The sequence below is a fragment of the Heterocephalus glaber genome, unplaced genomic scaffold (genome assembly GCF_053883595.1).
Source record: "Heterocephalus glaber isolate CG9 unplaced genomic scaffold, H.glaber_assembly_v1.0 deba00001613, whole genome shotgun sequence".
NCBI classification, from domain to species: domain Eukaryota; kingdom Metazoa; phylum Chordata; class Mammalia; order Rodentia; family Bathyergidae; genus Heterocephalus; species Heterocephalus glaber.
The window spans coordinates 13941157-13963995 of NW_028258384.1; positions in this window are offsets into that span (position 1 = coordinate 13941157).

Here is a 22839-nt window from a genome sequence, read left to right on the forward strand (position 1 = left end):
ACGGCCATTTTCACTATATTGATCCTTCCTACCCAGGAGCAAAGGATGTCTTTCTGTTTTCTGATATCATCCTCAATCTCTCTTTTAAGAGTGCTATAGTTTTCAGAGAAGAGGGCTTTGATATCTTTCGTTAGGTTGATTCCTAGGTATTTTAGTTTTTTGGGTGCTATTGTGAAAGGAATTGTTTGCCATATTCCTGTCTCAGTGAATCTCTTATTCGTGTAGAGGAAATCTATTGATTTTTGTGATCTGCAAAGAGGATAGCTACTCCTGCTTTTTTTCGCATTCCCATTGCATGGAGTGTTGTTTTCCACCCATCAACTTTCATTCTATGAGTTTCTTTTTGAATTAAGTGTGTTTCTTGTATGTAGCATATTGTTGGATCTTACTTCTTGACCCATTCTGTCAGTCTATTTCTTTTGATTGGTGAATTGAGACCATTAACATAGATGGTTATAACTGATATGTATTGATTTTTCATTGTCACGACTTTTTCTTTTTGTTGGATTCTCCCCCTTTGCATTTAATTTCTTGTCGTGCCTGACAGATTCATTGTGCTGTGCTTCCTGGGGTTGTGATCCTCATTTTCTTTTCCTAGGATATTGATAAAATTTTTTGGAGTACTGGTTTGGTATTCATGAAGTTCTTAAGGTGCTCTTTGTCAAGAATGTATCTTACTTCTCCATCCATTTTGAAAGATAGTTTTGCAAGGTACATCAATCTGTGTTGGAAGCTGTTTTCCTTTAGGGCTTGAAATACATCAGTCCAAGCACTTCTTACCTTGAGGTTTGCATTGATAAGTCTACTGTGATTCTGATGGGCTTTCCTTTGTATTTGACTTGTTTCTTTTCTCTCACTGCTTGTAGAATTTTGTTCTTCTGTTGGGTTTCTGGAATCCTAACTTTTATATGCCTATGTCTAGATTTTTTTTAATTAAGGCTAGTTGGAGTCCCATGTGCCTTACTTATGTGTATGTCAAGTTCTTTTTCCCTGCTTGGGAAGTTTTCTGCCATCACTTCTGTGAACAGTTTTTTTATGTCATCTGCACTCTCCTGTTTCTTCCTTGACTCCCATCACTCTGATGTTATTCTTCTTTGCATCATCTAGCAGCTGCTGGATTGCTTTCTCATGGTCCCTTACAATTTTGAAGCAATTTTTCTTTTCCTGATCACAATTGCAATCTTATCTTCTGTATCTGTAATTGTGTTCTCACATTGGCTCATTCTGCTGCGTAGACTTTAAATGGAGTTTTTGATCTCCTGGAATTCTGTTTGCATCTGTTTTATGGATTCCGTTTGTTTCCTATGTTGGGATTCCATCATGTTCCTCAGCTCCTCTCTAGATTTATTAATCATGTCTTGCACTGCTAGCATAATCTCTGCTGTTATCTGAGAAATTATTTCTGATTTCATTTTTTCCAGATCCTCTTTTGTTGCCAGTTCAGGGAGTCCAGCTGCTTGAGTTGAATATCAAAGTGTTCCATCTCATTTCTCTTTGGGGTTGCTGTAAGAAGTTCAGGGAGCCAGTTCAGGGAGTCTACTGGTTGAGTTATCAGAGTGTCCCATCTCATTTCCCTTTGGGGTTGATCTGGAAGTTTGGTTTTGAGACTTCTTTTTATGTCTCCTCATTTTGAAGGGGGGGGGGTGCATTTGGCACCCGTGTGGCTCACCTCCTCTGAGCTGGGAGCAGTGGAACGTCGGCCTGGAAGCCCCTACCTCTGGGCTTGGAGGAGTGGAAGGGTGACCTGGAAGCCCCTCCCTCTGCACCGGGAGTGCTGGAATGGTGGCTTGGAAGCCCCTTCTGCTGGGCTGGGAGTGGCAGAATGATCGTCTGGAAGTCCCTTCCTTGTGTGATACAGGAATTGGCTGTAGCAAGAAGCTATCACTGGAGCAAATGCAAGGCCCTTAGTTTTTTTTTTTTTAGGGAAAATACAAGTTTTGAAAAGTTTATTCTGAGATTCATATGAGAAGGAAATGGACTATAATAAAGAAAATAATGTTGAGAAAGCAAGATAAGATGTGAGACTTCACTCTTAAAGTCCATATATACTAAAGAACTATATTAGTCAGCACTGTATATTAGTGGAGAGATAGATCAATGAAGACCAATGAAACAAAGAAAAGTACCCAGATATAGAGGCACACAGATGTGGTCAATTGAGTTTTGACAAATGTTCAAAAGTGCTTGCCATCTGTGGTAGTTTCACTGCCAGGGAAACTTTCTACTTAAGGACAACCTGTCTTCCATCATCTCTGTATTTATATTATATTAGCACAGGACACAGTGGAAGAGAACTTTCACATTCCAATAATTCAAGCAAACATAATATAGTTATGATTATGCAAGCTTAAATAATGTACTCATTTTTGGTTAAATAATTGTGACTGAGTGATGGAATATGCATATTGGATAGGTCTGATGGATATGCTACAGTTGAATATAGAAAGGTAAAATTATTTCCACCAAACTACACACAGAAGATAAAAATTTGAAAAATACACTTCCAATAAAAACTAAGCACTATTCTATAGGCTTTACAGATAATAATTTAATCATCATTACAGTTCTATGGTGAGTGAAGAAGTATTATTATTATCATTTTTAAGTGGAGAAACCTTAATAATAAAGTGGTTAAGTAACTTGTCTACAGTTACATATCTGTAAGTTGGTAAACAAGGATTTGAACTCAGTCAGTACCAAAACAAAATAATCACCTTATACACTATATAGGAGTTGTGGATAAATGATCAGGGGAAAATTGCCCTGTGCTTAATTATTAAAAAGTGTATCAATGTAAGGTAGGTAAAATAAATGAGATCAGTCATATAGAATAGTGACAGGACAAGATTAAGTTTAGTCAGTCAGTAACAAAGATGGATAAGAATTTTTTTAGGATACTAGAAAATGCTTTTCCTGTGATTTTTACATCATGAAAGTTAATACTTTGTCATTTTATTTTTAAAATAAGTTTTAATTAATTTACTTCTATAGCCAATATTTTCTCCATACACAAGCATTCCATTTGAATCAATGGGAATTTATTTTATCCCCTTTATGGTAAAAAGTGGCAGGTAAATATCAAACATTTGTTGGATCCAATTAACCCATGAACAATTTCCTTCCTGGAAGAAAGACCATTTGAGTTTATTTATTAAATTATGAATTAATATTATGGTTTTTTCACGGGTGTTTTATTTTATCTCAAGTATGTTTTCCCTGAGAAGAAATGGTGCCAAAAAAGTTAGATTGGAGAATAATGTTATGCAAAATATTTCACTTATTATTATCAACTAGAAACAGGAAATCCAACAACAGATTTATTGTTTTATAAAACAAAGCCATTGAATGTGAATTTTAGCAAGTCTTCTTGAATACTTCTTGTCATTACACTTCCCACTCCAATGCAGACACACTCACTTTATTTCTTAATTTTTACTTTGACATTTTGTTTATAGAACTTTCCTCTCAAACTCATAGGGGAAAATGTTTTGTCACACAGACATGCATTTGGCTTTTAAAATGTCTCTAGATTCAAGCAGCTGGCAAACAGAAAGTGTGAATTGAACAGTACATTTTTAATTTGTGCAGAAACTCATACAGTTAAACCTTGGTTTGCAAGCATAATTCATAAAGGAAGAAATGCTTATTATCCAAAATAACTGCATGTCAAAGAAAATAACCCTAAGGGAATAAGTGGAAATTCAAGTGATTCATTCCACAATACAAAAATGTTTATATAAAAATGATTACATTAATGTAATACAAAATATTAAAGAAAATACAAAGTTTAAAGAAAAATAAACCTGCATTTAACTTTGAAAACCTTCATGGCTGGTGTGAGTAAGACAAGAGAAGGGAGGGTTGTTGTGTAGGATGACTTTCACTATCACTAATAGAATCATTGGTATCTATTGTCTTAATGGAATCTTTTTATTTTCACGTAGTTTTAATAAGGAACATATCTAATGTCACTTGTTTTTACCTCCTTTTGAGAATTTCATGGAAATGTGACATTGCATTGTAATTAAACTGATTCATCACTCCAACTGCTAAAGCATTACTTGGGTGGTACTTTTAAAAAAAATATTTATATGGTTTCCTACATTTTACTCATCTCCTTAATCTCATATGAAGTGAGAGATTCCTCTGCCTTTTACTCCTATTCCTCTGCAGTCAAGAACTCCTCAAAAATCTTTTGCTTTTCAGAGCCAATCATCCACAATCTCACAGTTAGCAAGAGAGAGAACCATTGGCTCAGTTGTGATCATGTGACATTTAGCGTCATGAACTACTCATATTGCAAGTTATCATTTGTTTATCAAGTTACATTATATTAGAAATGTTTGCTTGTCTTGAAGAACACTCACAGAACAAGTTTGCACAATCAAATATTTTACTCCACCTAGAATTTGGAAAATAACACCTACTTAACTAGTATCACCTCTCAGAAGGAAGTGAAAAACTGTATGTAACTTCTAATAGAGAAGGAAATTAGACTTAGATTAATAAATTAAGCTGCAATATATTTAATTTTTAAAAAATTAATTTTAGTGGTACATTTTATATATACATAATGATAACATTCATCATATGGAAATTGTACCTATACATGATATATTTTTATTGTTCTTTTTTTCTTTCCCCCTCCTCTGCCTTTAATCCCTCTTTCCCTCCTTATTTACAAAAGCTTTGTTTCCATTTTTCCTTCTATTCCTTTTTCCTTTTCCTTTCCTTCCTTCCCCCCTTCCCAGTCCCCCTTCCCATTTTAATATTTTTTATGATTAAATTCTTTAAAATTTTTTCAAAAAATTTTATATATTTTGTGTAGAACAAGATTGCAGTGCATAATGATTATATTTATTGTAGGGAGTTTATGCATGTAGATAACATATCTTAATTCCTCTTATCCCCTTCCACCTGCTTCCTCCAACTCTTCTTACCCTCCTGATTTTTAAAAGCTCTATTTCTATTTTTTCCCTTCAAAGTTTTTCAAAATTATTTTCCCTTTCTTCCCTCCTCCTTCCATCTCTTGTTCTCTTTCCCATTTCAAAAATATTTACCTATTTCTTTATATCTATCTTTTTATTTTGTTCCTTATTTATATTTTGGATTTCTCATATAAATTAAAGAATGCTATGCATACATAAAGCAATTCAATGTTGAACTCTCCAATTCTTGTGCATGAGTGAAGCTACAGAACTTATCCTTGAGTACTAGTTAGTACTTATTAAGAAGGAAGAAAAACTTAAGTTGTTGAATGTTATCCCATTTCCATTTGTATCCTGAAATATCCTGCAAGGATATAGAAGTTAATGATTATGTGTTTCTGTATTTATATTTCTGAGCATAGAAATGAGACTAGTAAATAGTCATCAAATGGTGCTTATGTTAATGAATCAAATATTGAAAAGGAAGTATCTAATCTCAATAGTTTCTAAAGATTCACACAATCAAAATATATATATATATATGATTAATTGTATTGATTATATTGTAGCAAAAGGTTAAACTGCTCTTCATTTTCAATGAGCATAGGCTTTTCTTTGGACTATTTTGGATTTCCAACTTTCTGTTTTTACTTTTATCATTTTGAAATGCGGTCTAGTTTAGTTGTCTGGGTTGGCCTTAAACTCAGGTCTCCGCTGCCTCAACCTGCCAAGTAGCTGGGATTACAGGCAAGGGTCACCAAAACCAGCTTAGACTTAACTGCCTTGCACTTTAAATTGAGTGCTTTATTTTGATCACTACTTATGAATGTAAATATGACAGTTGAGGATGGATGAACATGTACTACTCTGACCTAAGAAAGGAGGGGAATTTTGCTTCCCATCACAGAAGAAATTGGTCCTGGAGAGAAAAATTTCAGTCCATGCTTCTTCCTCACTTACTCCTTCCTATGGTAAGAGAAAAATATGTCTTGTGCAATCAGAGATTGAGACATATTTGGGCTATACTCTCCCTAAAAGAGGACCACTCTACTGAAAAGTCAATGTACTTTGTCTTTGATTCTCTTGTCTTCATCATTCTTGCAGTGACTTTATTTTTCAGATGGGTTATGTTCCTTCATTCAACTTATCTGAAAATTTTCTATGGGTAGTAATGAGAATCCTTATTTGGGCTTGGTCTAAAGATAGCCTCTAAAAAGTTTTCCCAGAATAATAAATATGATATGATGATGCTCATATGGCTCTATCTATTCTATCTCAATTGGCTAGATTCAGAAAGCAGCTGAACACATAAGTGGTGATAAATCAAATTTGTGACAACATGGTCTTAGTCTGTGTTGCTTTGCTTTAATCCAATACCACAGACTAGGAAACTTATGAAGAACATACATCTTATATTTCTGGAGGAAAGGAAGTCCAAGGTTTAGTGACTGAATATGATGAAGACCTATTTTCCACAATTTTTACTAGTGCATATTGGGTATACAGATTAATATGTTTCATCTTGACAAATCTGTACAAGCTCATGACATATTTTAATAATATAACACCTTATCACCTCCTTGCCCCACACAAGCATTAATTTCACATTTTTGGGGAAGAAGTTTCAATTGTACGATGTAATTTGGTCATATGTATGCCTCCTATTATACACCTTATAACCCATCTTCTCTTCATTCTTCTCTTTTTTTTGTCTAATGATAGTATTCCTTCTACTTTTCTGTCATCTTTTCTAGATTTCACATATTAAGGAGAATATGCAAAATTCATCTTTCAGAGTTTGGCTCATTTCAATCAACCTGATAATCTCCAAATACAACCATTTTTCTGCAAATGAAAAAATTGTATTCTTTTTATGGCTGAGTAATACTCCATTGAATATATATATATAATATTTTTATCCATTCATCTGTTGTTAGAAATCTAGGTTGGTTCCATATCTTGGCTATTGTATGCTGCACTACAGGTATCCATACAATAGGCCAATTTTAATTTTGCATGTATACTAAAGAGTCATTGCCTTAGTTCCTCTCTTTCCTTGCTGAGCCAAAATACATGACACACACATATTAAGAGAGGAAAGGTTTATTTAGCTCACAGTTTGTAGAGGTTTCAGTCTACAGTCAACTGCCTCCAAGGAAGGGTAGCCATGGAAAGGGGCATCACAGAGGAGAAACTGTCCATGGGAAGTAGGCAGGAGACAAGAGAGGAGCAAAAAACAACAGCAACAGCAGCAACAGCAAGCCTTCTTTCTGTTCCTTATATTACACATGAGCTACCCACCCTTTGTGTATTTTGATCATATTCATGTCTTTTTAATCTCAGCATCATATGCCAAATTCCAGCATCACACATCATAGCTCCAGCCATCTCAGAAAAACTCCACCTATGGCCACGTGGAGCTTTGGGGGTTCATCAAGATACAATCCACAAAGTTATATAATTGGGTCAAGTGGAATTCTATCTTTACTTTTTTGAGGACTTCCATATTTCCATAGTGGAACTATGTGTACATAGTGTACTAATTTACATTTCCCCTAGTAGTGTAGAAGGGTTACTTTTACATTGAATCCTAAGCAGCATTTATTTTTTTTTCATTCTTCATGGTAGACATGCTGACAGGAATAGGATAGAATAGTTTTGATTTGTATGTTCCTAATTGCTAAAAATGTGAACATTTTTCATATACTTATTAGCCATTTGTGCTTCTTTTGAGAAGTATCTGCTCGGTTCTCTTGCCCATTTATTAATTGAGCTATTTAAATTCTTGGTGTTAAATTTTTTGAGGTTTTTATATGTTGCAGAACACCTTGTTCATGAAATATAACATAGAAGAGTACTTCACAGGTAGGGATAGAGAATGCATGACAGATTAGGTATGTCTTTCTCTTCTTATAAAATCATTAATCCCTTCACTGGAATCCAGCCATAATGAGTTCATCTACACCTAATTAGCTGCCAAAGGCTCAATTCCAACTAATATCAACATATGAACTAGAGGATTAAGTTTCCAGCATGTAAGTTTCAGCAGAACACATTCACATCAGAGCAAATCTTGCCAAAAAGTTAAGGCTTAGAAAAAACTTTGGGATTATAGTTGATAGCTACTATTTTTATAGCTAATTATATATTTAAAAATGATAATTTTCTAACTGGAAATATTAAAATATTCTAATGATTATTTATTTTGTATGGTTTCCAGATTTAAAAGACATGGGAGGCTGGGTGTCATGATGCATTGTAAGCACAGCACTCAGAAGGCTGAGGCAGGATGATCACTGTGAGTTTGAGGCCAGTCTGGGCTGCATAGTAAGTTCAGGGCCAGCCTGAAATACAAAGGGAGACCCTGTCTCCAAAAACTGAAAAAACAAAAAAAGGATGTGGGAGGATATTATGTCATTTTTATAAAAAAGACTTCTACAAATTTTCTTTTCAATTAAAACACTGATAACATAATTAATTTTTAGGAGTACTAGAAAGTATCCAAGGACCTGAAGCATTTGGGGAAGCTTTTACTCTAAAAAATGTTAATCTTGGCAACAACAGCAAACTATGTGATTTTCTAACTTGCTCTATTGTCACTGTCTTCTTTCCAGCTCCATGGTGGCCTTGAAAACCAATAAAACACAATCGTGATTTAAAAAATAGCAACCAGGGTAACACTAGAGGGGGAAGATAAGCATTAAAGCTACTAAGTTTCATGTCTGGAAAGCTATAATTATTTGAACCACATCATTGTCCTATGGAATGTATCTCTTCTAAGGCTGTCTTTATTTTATGAGTTGGAGAACACAACTCTCATAATGGATGGGAGGCAAAGGAAAGAAAATTGTGATGACCTCAGGACAGATTAGGAAGTAAAATGTAGAAAATGAGGAACATATATCCAGTTTCATTTTTTTTTCTTAAATCAATAGAAATTGTTGTTTGAATAATTTAAAATTTACCAAAATGGGACAGAGAAGTTATGAAGAGTTCCTATCTATTCTGAGATTCTCCTAATTTCCCATATTTCTAATATTTTGTGTTAGTATGATACACTTGTTACAATTGAGCCAATAGCAATATATTATTATTAACTTAAAGTGTATAGTTTACAACTGGGCTCTTCCTTGATGTGGTATATTAGTTAAAAGTGAATAAGTGTTAATGTCATATATCTACCATTATAGTATTATGAAGAATAATACTTTTGATGATTTAAATATTTTTGTTTTTCATTTATTCACTCTCCCCTTTCATAATCAACAGATCTGGCAAACATGTATAATTTTATTGCAATAGATTTTTATTTGCCAGAATGTTATGTACTTGGAATTGTATATGTAGCCTTTCAGATTGACCTTTATACACAATAATATAGATTTAGCATTTTTTGTGACTTTTTTGCATGATACCTCATTTATTTGCATCATTGTATAATATTTCGTTCTATATACTTTGCTATTTATTCACTTACTAAATGCCATCTTGATTATATACAAATTCTAGAAATTTTGAATAAAGCAGCTATGAACATTTATGAGAAATTTTTGTGTGGACATGTTTTTAATTCATTTGGAAATATTGAGGAGCATGGTGATTGGAATATGTTGTAAGGGCATGTTTGAATTTTTTAAATAATGGCTTGTAATGGTTAATTTTATGTATCAGCCTGAGTGAGGCATTGGTGCCCAGATATTTGCTGAAACCTTATTTTGAGTGGGCTTTTAAGAGTGTTTTTCATTAGATTAACATTAGAATTGGTAGCTTACTTAAAGCAGATTGCTCTTCCAGTAAATTCTAGGCCTGAAGAAAACAAAATGTCTAAATAAAAGGAGCTATGATAAGAAATTTTAAGCATCCTCAAAATTTCTATGTAGAAATTATAACCCTCGATGTAATGGATTTAAGAGATAGGATTTTGCAGAAGTGATTAGATTATGATACTAAAGCACTAAGAAAAGGTATTATTGCCTTTATAAAAGATCCCTGAAGAAGACTGTTTACCTCTTCAACTATATGGTTACATAGCAAGAAGACCATCATCTATGAGAAACAGTCCTTAACCACATGTAAAATCTGACAGCATCCTAAGTTTTGAGTTCCCAGCCACCAAACTGTAAGAAATAAACATTTATTTTATAAACAACCTACTTCATGGTATTTTTCTTCTAGTGGCTTGAATGGACTAAGGCAACAAGGAACCCCCCTGCCTGGTATCACTGAATTGAAACATCATGCCCCCATGCCCGCTGCTTTCACACTGAAAAGGAATCATCAACATTTCCTGAGTCTTAAGCCTACCAGGTATTTTACTAGAATTTACTAAAATTACATCGTTCATTCTCCAATTCTACAGCTTGAACACTTTATATTTTGTGACCTGCCAATCTCCAGTATTGTGATATCAGATTCCTTATCTATTTATCAATCATCTACCTATCATCTATTTATCTAGCATTTATCTATCTACATGTATTTATTTTCACATCCTATTAGATTTCACTGTCCTTTGGAATAGCCTAACAACCTACTAAACTGTCAGGTGACATGTCTATAATATTTGCATTCCCATGATCAATGAGACAGATTCTTTTTTTTCTACAGCCTCATGAGCATTCAATATTCTTATTGATTTGGGTTTTGGTCATTGTAATAGGTGAGTAGTGTTACCTTATTGTTTTAATTTGCAATTCCCTACTAAAGTATTTTCGGAAACTTTTTGATGAACTTATTATTCATTTCTATATTTTCTTTCATGAAGAGTACAAATATTTACCCCTTTTAATTTGGTTATAATTTTAATTTCTTTTTTTTAAATTTATTTTCCTTTTTTCACTTTTTTATTCATTAAGTTTATTGGTACATTTTAGGTATTCAATATGATGGCATTCATCACTGGCAATTTGTCCCTTTACATGATATATCTTGGTTCTTATTTTTTCTCCATTCCCCTGCCCCCCCTTCAACCCCTCCACCCTTCCTCATTTACAAAGACTTTGTTTCTGTTTTTTTTCTTTTCTTATATTTTTTAATTTCCATTCTTTCCTTTCCCCTGCCCCTCCTAATTTGCTTTTCCCATTGGACCTTTTCTCATCTTTGACAATGGAGCCAAACACCTTCACTGAAGGAAAGATAGCCTCTTTAATAAATGGTGCTGGAAAAATTGTGTTTCAACTTGCCAAAGATTAAAACTAGACCTATATCTCTCAACATGCTAAAATTGAAATGGATCAAAGATCTAAACATTACAACAGAAACATTAAACTGGTCAGAAGAGAGGTTAGGTGGACTCTTGAAGACATTAGCATTGGAAAAGATTTTGTGAACAAAACCTCAGCTTCCCTTGAACTAGCACAAAGAATCAAAAACCAGGATCTCATCTTATTGAAAAGCTTCTGCACAGCAAGAGAAACCGACAACAGAGTGAAGAGAAAACACACAATGTGGGAAAAAAATTTACCAGGAGTCCTACAAAGGTCTACTATCTAGAATATATAGAGAACTTATAAAAATCAGACCTTTCAAATTTGAAGACCCAATCTGAAAATGGGCATCTGAAATGAACAGACATTTCTCAAAGTAGTAGAAATAACAAATAAACATATGAAAAAATGTTCAACGTTACTAGTCATTCGAGAGATGCAAATGAAAACAACGCTGAGATTTCACCTCACCCCAGAAAGAATGGCTGCTGTCAAGAAATCAACCAATAACAAATGCAGATGGGGCTGTGGGGAAAAAGGAACTCTTCTCCACTGTTGGTGGGAGTGTAGACTAGTGCAACCACTGTGGAAATCAGTATGGAGATACCTTAGAGAAGTAGGGCTAGAGGTCCCATTTGACCCAGATATTCCCCTGCTGGGTATCTTCCCCAAAGAATTAAAAGAATCATACCACAGTGATACATGTGGATCCATGTTCATAGCAGCACAGTTTGTAATAGCTAAAATTTGGAAACAGCCCAATTGCCCATGAACTGGAGACTGGATAAAGAAAATGTGTTTTTAAAAATAAAATGGAGTACTACTGAGCCATAAAGAATGAGAAACTAGAGACATTTATAGCTAAATGGATGCACATTGAGGTCATACTCTTAAGTGAAATAAATAGGACACATATGTGTAAATACCGAATAGTTTCTCTGGTGTGAGAAATTGAAAGTGTACATAAGGATAAAAATGTATAACAGATAATTTGAAGTATTTTCCTTTTTTTGAGACAGCATCTCACTACTTAGTTTAGGCTAGCCTTGAATTCATTACATAGTCCAGGCTGGCCTCAAACTCAGATTCTCCTTCCTCAATCTCTTAAGAGCTGGGATTCCAAGTGTGTGCCAGCATGCATGGCTATGAATTTGTTTTCTAATTGATGCAAAATATTATATTTTCTGGGATACAATGCGACATTTCAATTCAAATATATGTTGAGTGATATTGAAACCAGGGTAAGCATATTCATTTTCTCAAGTATTTACTATTTATTTATACTAAAAATTTTAAAAATCATTACTTTTCGCTTTTTAAAAATATATAGGATAGAAAAGTGACCTAATTCATCATACTGTGAAATAAGACACCAGAATTGCTTCTTAAATTTAAATGTAATTTAGCAAATGTTAAAGAAATTTTCTCCACTTATTCCTCCCTGTGATTCTCCTGAGCCTCTAATAATCACTATTATTGTCTCATTTTCAATAAAGTCAACTTTTTATATATCTGCATATGCAAGACACCATGAAGTATTTGCCTATGTATGGCTTATTTCAATTGACAATGACCTCTAGGTCTATCCAAGTTTTGCAAATGACAAGATATCATACAGTTGTATAGCTAAATAGTATCCTGTTGCATATGTAACATATTTTCTTTATCCATTCTTTATGTGATAGACAGATTATTTCAAATTTTTTGTCATCAAATAATGCTGTAATGAACATAGGATTGATTTGCATGTGTACCTATGAGTGGTACTACTCTCATATTTTGCTAGAAGAAAGATTGTCTCTTTACCAAATGGTGCTGGGAAAACTGGCTATCAACATGGCAAAGATTGAAACTAAGCTTAAATAACAATGGATCAAAGATCTAAATGTTAAAACAGAAACACTCTGTTAGAAAACAAAATAGGTAACATTCTTGAAGACACATGCACAGGTAAGGACTTTTTCAACAGAACCTCAATTACACATGTGGTAATATCAGGAATCAATGAATGAGATCACATCAAATTAAAAAGCCTCTGCATAACAGAGGAAACCATCAACTGAGTAAAAACACAACTTAGAGAATGTGAAAATAAATTTTTCCAGCTATTTGTGAGACAAAGTTTTTTTTTTTAATTTTGAGGAGAAACTTCAATATTGTTTTCCAAAACAGTTAAATTTACATTCTCACTAAAACTGTATAAGGGTTTTTTTCTTTACATTTTTACCTACACTTCTAATCTATTGTCTTTAGGTAATGGTCATCATAGTAAGTGTGAGATGAGATCTCTTTGTGATTTTAATTTGGATTTTCCTGATAGATAGTAATATCCATAATTTTTTCATATATCTGTTAGCTAATTGTTTGGCTTTAAGAAAAGTCTTGGTCAATTGTTCATTTTTAAATCAAATTATTTGCTACTGACTGCCCTATATGGCATGTGGTCTAAAAATAGAGTGAATGATTAAATTTAAAATCATTACACTAAAAGATACATTGCCATTAGTAACTCTCAAAATATGCTCCTTTATTCTTAACACACTCATCTGTTGTTGCCACTTTTTGAAGCAGTGCTGAAAGTCCTCTTCCATGAGTGCATTTAGTTGTGCTTTCCTGGTTAACTTGATGTCCTGATTCAATTCAAAACGTTTTTCTTTTCTGCTAATTTTAATTTGAGAGAAGAGACAGAATTTGCACAGTGTTAAATCTGATAAATCAGGTAGATCAGGACACACAATAATGTTTCTCAACCCTTCCTTTTCTTTAGTTGTCTTTTGACACTAGCATTCACTGTAGTTTTGATCATAAATCATAAAGACACTTATGTGTGTGGTGAATATTAATTGCATACCAGATGCACAGTTTGCAAATACATTCTCCAAATTTTTGCTTTTCTCTTTGCTTTATCAATTGTATTCTTTCCTTTATTGAAACATTTTCTATTAGGTGTAATCTCATTAGTCTATTTTGGGTTTTTTTCCCTGTGTTTGAAGTCTAATTCATAAAATTCTTGCCTATTCCAATGTTCTGAAGCATTTATTTTATATCCTCTAACATTTATTTTATTGTTTCAGCTCTTTTATTTAAGTCTTTAATTTGTTTTGAGTTTATCTTCATAGTGCTGAGAAATAGAGGTCAAGTTTTCTTCTTCTCCACTTGGATATTGTATTTAGCCAGAATTATTTATGAGAGAAAGTGCCCTTTCCTTAAGTGCATATTCTTAATACCTTTATCAAAGATGAAGAGAAACATCTCAAGTAAGATAATATTGCTCCTCCAGAAACTAGACTAGAAAACCTAGAAAAAAAAAGCCCAAAATTAGTAGGAAGAAACAAACAGCAAAAATAAATGAAATATTTAAAAAATATAAAGCTTTCAATGAAACAAAGTTGTTTCTCAAAAAGATTGAAAGAATTGACAACCCCTTAAGTACATTTTCTATAAAATATTGAATGATCAAATAAATAAAATCAGATAAAAATACAAAAATGTCCAATTAAAATTATTTTTCAAAAAGACTAAAATCATTGACAAGCCCTTAAGTACATTTACTATAAAAAGTGAAAAATCAAATAAAATCAGATACCAAAATAGACATTAAATTTAATACCACAGGAATACCAAAACATTTGATATAGTAGAACAAGTAGACAAATTCCTTGCTACCTACACTACACCAAGACTGAATCATGAAGAAATTAGTACCCTGAACAGAAAAATAAGAATAATAAAATTGAATCAATATTAAATATCATCAAATAAAATCCCAGGTCAGTAAGCCTTCATTAATATGTTCTACCAATAATTTAAAGAACTAATAATAATTATTCTCAAATTATACCAAAAATTGAGAAAAAATTTTCAAATTCATTCTACCACTGGAATTATTCTGATAAACAGACAAGACAAACACAAAAATAGAAAGCCAGAAGCCAGTATCTGTGATGAATATAAATGTGAAAAATATTCAACAAAACCATAGTAAATAAATACAATGCAAATATTATTCATTCTTTCTTTCCAGGCATGCAGGTTTTTTTTCCTATTGTTGACTTCTAAGAGTTCTTTCTATATCTTGGATACAAGTCATTTCATATTTTTTTTTCTAGGCCATGAGTTATTCTTTTCTGTGAGAAATATCTTTTGCAGAATACAGGATTTTAGTTTTAATGGAGTCTAACATTTTTCTTTCTTAGTTTGGGCATTCAGCATGGCATCTAAGAAATTATTTTTACAACACTGTCTCTAGAGTTTTTCCTGTATTGCTGCCTAGTTTTAATTTCATGATTCAAATATAGATATGATCCTTTACAAGTTAATTTTCCTGAAACATTTATGATTTTTAAAATTCATTTTATTTAAGTTATAAATGTTAGTTGTCTCAACACAATTTATGAAATGGTTACCCATTCTTTATTCAGTTGACTCTACAGCTTTGTGAAAGATAAGTTGATTACATTTTTGTGGATCTATTTCTATGCTGTCTCAACTTTTTTTTTTTTGCAGATATACATTTCTCTGGAGTTTTTTTTTTTTTATTAGTACATGTTTGTCTCTCGGATGTAAGAAACTGAAAATGTAAATAGGGATGAAAATGTATAATGGACAACATGAAATAAGGAAAAAAATTTCAAAAGCAAGGGGAAACTAGAGAGCAGGGAGGGGAAAAGGAAGGAAAGAAGAGAAGAAAATGAGAAAAGAAAGAAAAATGGAAACAGGGCTTTTGTAAACAAGAAGGAGAAGAGGGATTGAAGGGATGGGAAAGGAATGGGGAAAAGAAAGAATCAAGATACATCACATACAGGTACAAATTTCCTTTGAAGAAAGTGATCATTATATAAATCTAAATTGTGCAATTTGTCTGTTTTTTATACCAACCTGTGCTCACAATATGGCAGTTCAGCAGGACTTGCTTTAAGGTGAGTATCACTCTTCAGTGTTTTGTTGGCTATTTTGTCTTTCTGGATAAAAGTTTGGATGGGCCACCATTCCACACTCCTAGGGCAGAGAAGGTGAGCCAGTCCCAGCACCCAGAAGGAGGCTCCCCTGCCGCCATTCCACGCTCCTATGGCAGAGAAGGTGAGCAGCGTGGGTGCCAGAAGTACCCCCCACACCCGTGGAAATGAGAAGACACATAAACAAGCCTCAAAAACAGACTTCCAGATCACCTACAGCAACCCCAAAGGGAAATGAGATGGAACAATCTGATATTCAACCACCTGGACTCTCTGAACTGGCAACAAAAGAGGATCTGGGAAAAATGAAACCAGAAATAATTTCTCAGGTAAGAACAAAGATTGTGCTTATAATGTAAGACATGATTAATAAATCTAGAGAGGATACAGATAAAAAAATAGAGGATCTGAGGAACATGATGGAACCCCAACACAGGAAACAAATGGAATCCATAAAACAGATGCAAACAGATTTCCAGGAGATTAAAAATTCCATCGAAAGTCTGCGCAGCAGAATGAACCAATGTGAGCATAGAATTTCAGATATAGAAGATAAGATTGCAATTAGTGAGGAGGAAAAGAAAAATTGCTTTAAAATTGTGAGGGAACATGAGAAATCAATCCAGCAGCTGCTAGACGAGGCAAAGAAGAATAACATAAGACTGATTGGAGTCAATGAAGAAAGAGGAGAGAGTGCAGATGACATAAAAAAAACTGTTCACAGAAGTGATGGCAGAAAATTTCCCAAGCAGGGAAAAAGAACTTGACATACAGTTAAGTGAGGCATATAGGACTCCAGCTAGCCTTGATCAAAAAAAAAAAAATCTACACAGAGGCATATAATAGGTTTCCAGAAATCCAACAGAAGAAGAAAATTCTACAAACAGTGAGAGAAAAGAAACAAATCACATACAAATCCCATCAGAAACACAGCAGACTTATCAATGCAAACCCTCAAGGTAAGAAGTGCTTGGACTGATGTATTTCAAGCCCTAAAGGAAAACAGCCTCCAACCCAGATTGATGTACCCTGCAAAATTATCTTTCAAAATTGATGGAGAAATAAGATACTTTCATGATAAAGAGAACCTTAGGAACTTCATGAATACCAAACCAGCACTCCAAAAAATTTTAGACAACATCCTAGGAACAGACAATGAGGATCACAACCCCAGGAAGCCCAGAAGAATGAATCCATAAGGCGTGACAAATTAAACGCAAAGGGGTAGAATCCAACAAAAAGAAAAGGTCATGACAAAGCTTTTAAAACTTTTAACTTCATCTCCCTAATGAGTGTATAATTCAATCTTGTTATTGTACTGATTAGTATTTTTCTGATTCTGGAGTTGCACACTGTTCCTCTTGCTGCACTGGCTATTTATCATCTTATGTCTACTTTTTAATTGGGTTGCCTATTAATGAGCTGTAAGAGTTCTTTATATATCTGGTCATAGTTTATATGCATTGTAAATATGGTCTGTTTAAGGACTACTTTTCATTTTAATTATGTCATTTAAAGTTCTAAATTTTGATGGAATCTCATTTATCATTTTTTTTTCTTTTATACATCATGCTTTTTGTATCTTAGGTAGTTCTTGCCTACCCTAAATTCATAAACATTTTCCCTTATATTTTCTTTTTAAAGTTTTATAATTGTAAGCTTTCATATTCAGGTTCATAGATCCCTTCAAGTTATTTTTATGTATGAATTAATGGGTTGAGGGTAATTTTTTACATACAGATACCAGGTGTTCTAGTGTCATTTGCTGCAAACACTAACTTTTCCTCAGCTCTTGAATTGAGGTTATATTCTATAAAATTTTAATGTTAAATAATCTTTCAAAATGCTTTGGACCATATATGTGTGGATCTATTTCTACATTCTCTATTTTATTCCAAAGATCTATATGCCCTTCCTTACACCAACACTGCCTTGATTACTGTAGCTTTAGAAGAAGTCTTAAAATTAGGTACTAAATGTCTTCCAACACTGTTTTTTTTCTTTTTACTTTTCTGGGTCCTTTGTACTCCTACATAACATTTAAATTTCAATATCCAAGTCTTCATTTTTAGCAAATATACATAGACCTGAATTTTTATATATACCTTGTGTTTTCTAATCCCGCTAAATTCAAGTACAAGTTCTAGGGGCTCCTAGAGATCTCTTAGTATTTTCTCTGTAGATGATCATTTCATCTACATACAAAGATTTTGCTTCTACCTTGTCAATCTTATCCTAACTGTGTCATTTTATTACCAGACTATTTTGGTTTGGGCCTAGGTTTCAAAGTTTAATGGACAGATGAAGAGTCAGCATTTCTGCCCTTGTTCCCCACCTTAAGGAGAAAGGATTGTATTTTCTCCTTTCATATAAGGCATTCTCACTGGAAGTATGGAGTACATGTCTTCAATCTCTTTATAAGGTTCTGTTCTACTTCTAGTCTCCTGATAGCTTTTACCATGAACAGCTGTGGAATTTAGTCCAATACTTTTTCTCCAACTAGTGACAGGATCATATGTCTTTTTCCTTTCCTCTGTTAAAATGATGACTTTTGGGGGTGAATCTTCCAATGCCGAACCAACACTGCCATCCCTATAATAAAACCACTTTCTACATACTGCCAGATCTGACTTCTAATAGTTTGTTTTGTTAAACAGATTTCTATCTATGTTCATACTTTTTTCTTCTATTATCTTTATCCAGTTTTAGGATTAGAACAATGTTGATTTCCTAAAATGTGGGGAGAAGTGTTCCTTTTTTTTTCTGCTTTAAATGTTTGATATAATTTATCAGTTAAAATGTATCCGAGCCTTTTGTTCTCATATAGGTAGGTTTTCAAGCTAGGAATATATTTTCTTTAATATTCAATAATATTCAAATGTTCTGATATTCTTTAATATTTAAATGTTATATTTCCTCCAGAGTTAGTTTCATTAATTTGTCTTCCAAGGTACTTCTTAGAAGTTGTCAAATTTATTTCAATACAGATTTTTGAAATATGCTTTCTATATCTTTTTAAATTCTGTAAAATCTGAGGTAATGTCTCCTAGGTCTTGACATTTTAATTTTAAAAATGTATAATTGATATTGTGTAATAGGAAGTACAGGTCTAAAGGAGCAGAGGAAGTGGGAGGGTTAGGGGAAAGGAAAAAAGGGAAAAGAAAACATGTGAGAAAAGAAAATAATGGAAAAAAAATTTTGCAAATAGGGAAGGGTGGAGGGGGTGAAGGGATGGCAGGGGAAGGGGAAAAAAATAAGAACCAAAATATTCATGTAATGGTACAAGATCCCAATGATGCATGTAAATGTATTTTATACTTAAAATGTACCAATAAACTTAATGGGGAAAAAAAAAGTTTGGATGCATTTAACAATGTCTAAAAAGTAAATGGCTATTTTTAAATTAAAATTACATTGAAACTGTAGATCAATTTCAGATGAATTAACACCTTGATATTACTGTCTATTCCTATCCATGTACATGAAACATCTCTCCATTTATTTAGATCTTCCTTGATTTCTTTTATCAGAGGTCTGCAATTCTCATATAGATGCATTTATGTTGTTATAAATTTATCTGATTGTGTTTTTTAGGTGTGAATATAATTTGCAACATTGACATATTTATATTTTATAAAATATATAATTTTGAATAAAAATTTTAAGGCATGAAAAAAATGGGAAGTATGCCAATTAATCTACAGCAAAGAACCAGTAAAGCATGCTCCTAAGGAACCTCCCAAATTTTGCCTTGCAGAAAAAGATATTAATTCTGCTATTTTATGTTTGCTAAAATAACTAAATTCAACCATATATAAAAGTAAAGTTTAACTTTTAAGTTCTTTTTATATTCTAGATAGTAGACCTTTGTCTGAGGAACAGCTGCTAAAATTTTTTTCCACATTGTGGGTTGTCTCTTCACTCTGTTGGTGGTTTCTCTTGCTGTGCAGAAGCTTTTTAATAAGAAGAGATCCCACTTGTTGATTGTTTGTGCTAATTCATGTGCTTCTGAGGTTTTGTTAATGAAGTCTTTTCCTATGCCAATGTCTTCAAGAGTTCTACCTAACCTCTCTTCCAAATAATAGATAAAGTGAAATAGAAAGAAAAGGTCCAAAGACTAAGAGGAGAGAAAGTGGGAGGGGTAGGGGAAAGGAAAGAAGGGAATGGAATTAATATGAGAAAAAGAAAAAATGGAAACAAAGTCTTTGTCAATAGGGAGGGCAGTAGAATTGGGAAAAAATAAGCCATGTAAAGGTACAAATTCCCAACAATGAATGTCATAATATTGTATACCTAACATATACCAATAAACAATGAATTAGAAAAAAAAAGCTTGAGAATGCTGACTCTGCTTTAGATAATGGGATAAAAAGTCAAATTTTTAATGAATCACATAGACAATCCAAATTTCAAATGTTCAACTGAACTGAAAAATTCACTAATCTGTTCAAATGCAGGTTCAGCCTGAAAGAAGAAAGAAATTAGGCATATAAACATAGCTCAGTTGAAGTTACTCATTCAAAGAAAATAAATAAGATAAAATGAATAGCTTCAGAGTGATGTGAGATAGCAACAAAAATGGCAAAATAGTGTAAATGGAACTTCCAAAAGATTAGAAAGATCAAGAAATAGAAATATAATTTGAAGAAATAATAACTGAACAACTTACTATTTTATTAAAAATATTTAACCTTGGGCCAGGGATTTAGCTCAGTGGTTTCACCACCTGCTGTGCAAGCGCAAGGACCCAAGTTCGATCCCCGGTAACAAAAAAAAAAAAAATTAACCTTGTGTCTAGGAAGTTCCAAAACTTCAGGCAAGATAAACCCAAAAGAAAGAATGCCTATGCACACCATAATCTAACTTACAATGCAAAACAGAGAATCTTGAATGTAGCAAGACAATAATAAATCATCATGTACAAGTGTCCCTTAATAATATTATTGAGGAGGTAAGGGAGTATTCAAATGACATATTCACAGTCTTGATACACAAGGACTATAAAACAGGAAATTTGTATACAGAAAAGTTATTATTCCAAAATGAAGGTGAAAGTAAAATATTCTCAAGAAATAAAACAGAGAATTTGTTCTAGCAAATCTGCTGGATTAAAAGATAATGAAAAAGTCCTCCAGGATGAAATGTAAAGACACTAAAAAATAATTCAGTCAAATAATTAAAAAGAGCAATGAATTTTTTAATTATGTAATCACAAAAGACAATCTTTTATACTTTCTTTCAACAATAGATAAAACCACAATACAGAAGACTGCAAGGAAAATAAAAGTCTTATTGTAAATAAACAATACAGACAAAAGAGATATCTTTAGAAATCTCTATCCAAATTTTCACAAGTTATAGAATAAATAGTCTTAACAGGTTAACATGGAATACTCTACAGAATAAATCACATGCTTGGCCATCAAATTTATCCATATATTTGGAAGGATTTAAGTACATAAAATCTTCAACAAGATGTAAGATATTGCAGATCAGTATAAAGAAAACATTTGGAAATTCATGAATATGCAGGTATGAAACCACACCACAATATAAAAACTAATAGATCAAATTAGAAATCATAATGGTAATTAGAAAATAATTTGAGATAATCAAAAATAAAAGCACAATACATCCAAACATATGAAATCTTTTCAAAGTTGGGCTTAGTGAGAAATTTAGAGCTTTAAACTCTTATATTAAAAAAAATTAAATTTTAAAAACAACCTAACTTTTCAACCTAAGAAATTAGGAAAAGAAGAGCAAGGCACTGCAAATGGGAAAGGAATCTACAGATGGAGAGAGGGAGTAGGGAGAGGAGGGCAAAGGAAAGTACAAGTAAATTAGATTTGTTATGTACATGTACCAACTTCCAACAATGAATATAATCATTAGCAAATATGTACTAATGAACATTAAAAAGAAGAGCAAAGCAAGCATAAAAAGTGAAAATTATAAAAATTAAAATGAATAAAGAATATAATTAGAAAAATAATAAAATCAATAAATCAAAAATTTGTTTTTGAAAAGGTCAATAAAAAACCCAAAATTTCCACTGGGTAAAGACCAAGACCAGCAAAGTGCAGTTGCACATGCTGGTAATACTAGCATTCTGAGTGGCTGAAACACAAGGATAACCATTTTGAGATTACCCTGTGCAATTTAACGAAATACTGTCTCAAAATCAGAAGTAAAGAGTAAACAGGGGATGAAACTCAATGTAAATGCCCTGGGTTCAATCATGCTACCACAAATAAGCAAACAAATAAACAAAACAGACAAGAAAACAACACGAATATATGGCTTCAATCAAGATATCTTTTGAACATTTAAAAATTATCACAAGTCCTTCACACTTTCAAAAGAAGAGAAAACAACATTTACCAATATATTTCATGAGACCAGTATTTTTATAGCCAAGCCAGACAAAAACTTAGAATTGTACACCAATATCTCTTATAAATATATATTTATACATTCAAATATCTTCAACACTATGATAGCAAACTAAAAGCTGTAATACATATACTTATATATAATTACATGCAATTATACCTCATGAACAAATTTGATTTATCCATTCAATAATGCCCAATAAACTTTCATGATAAAACTATCAGCACACTAAAAGTAAAATGACCTTTCCTCACTGTAACAAATAGCATTTATAAAATAAATCACCACTCTGGTCATGACTGACAAAAAACATTGAAATTTTTCCCTATAAGATCAGGACCCAGAAGAGGTTTT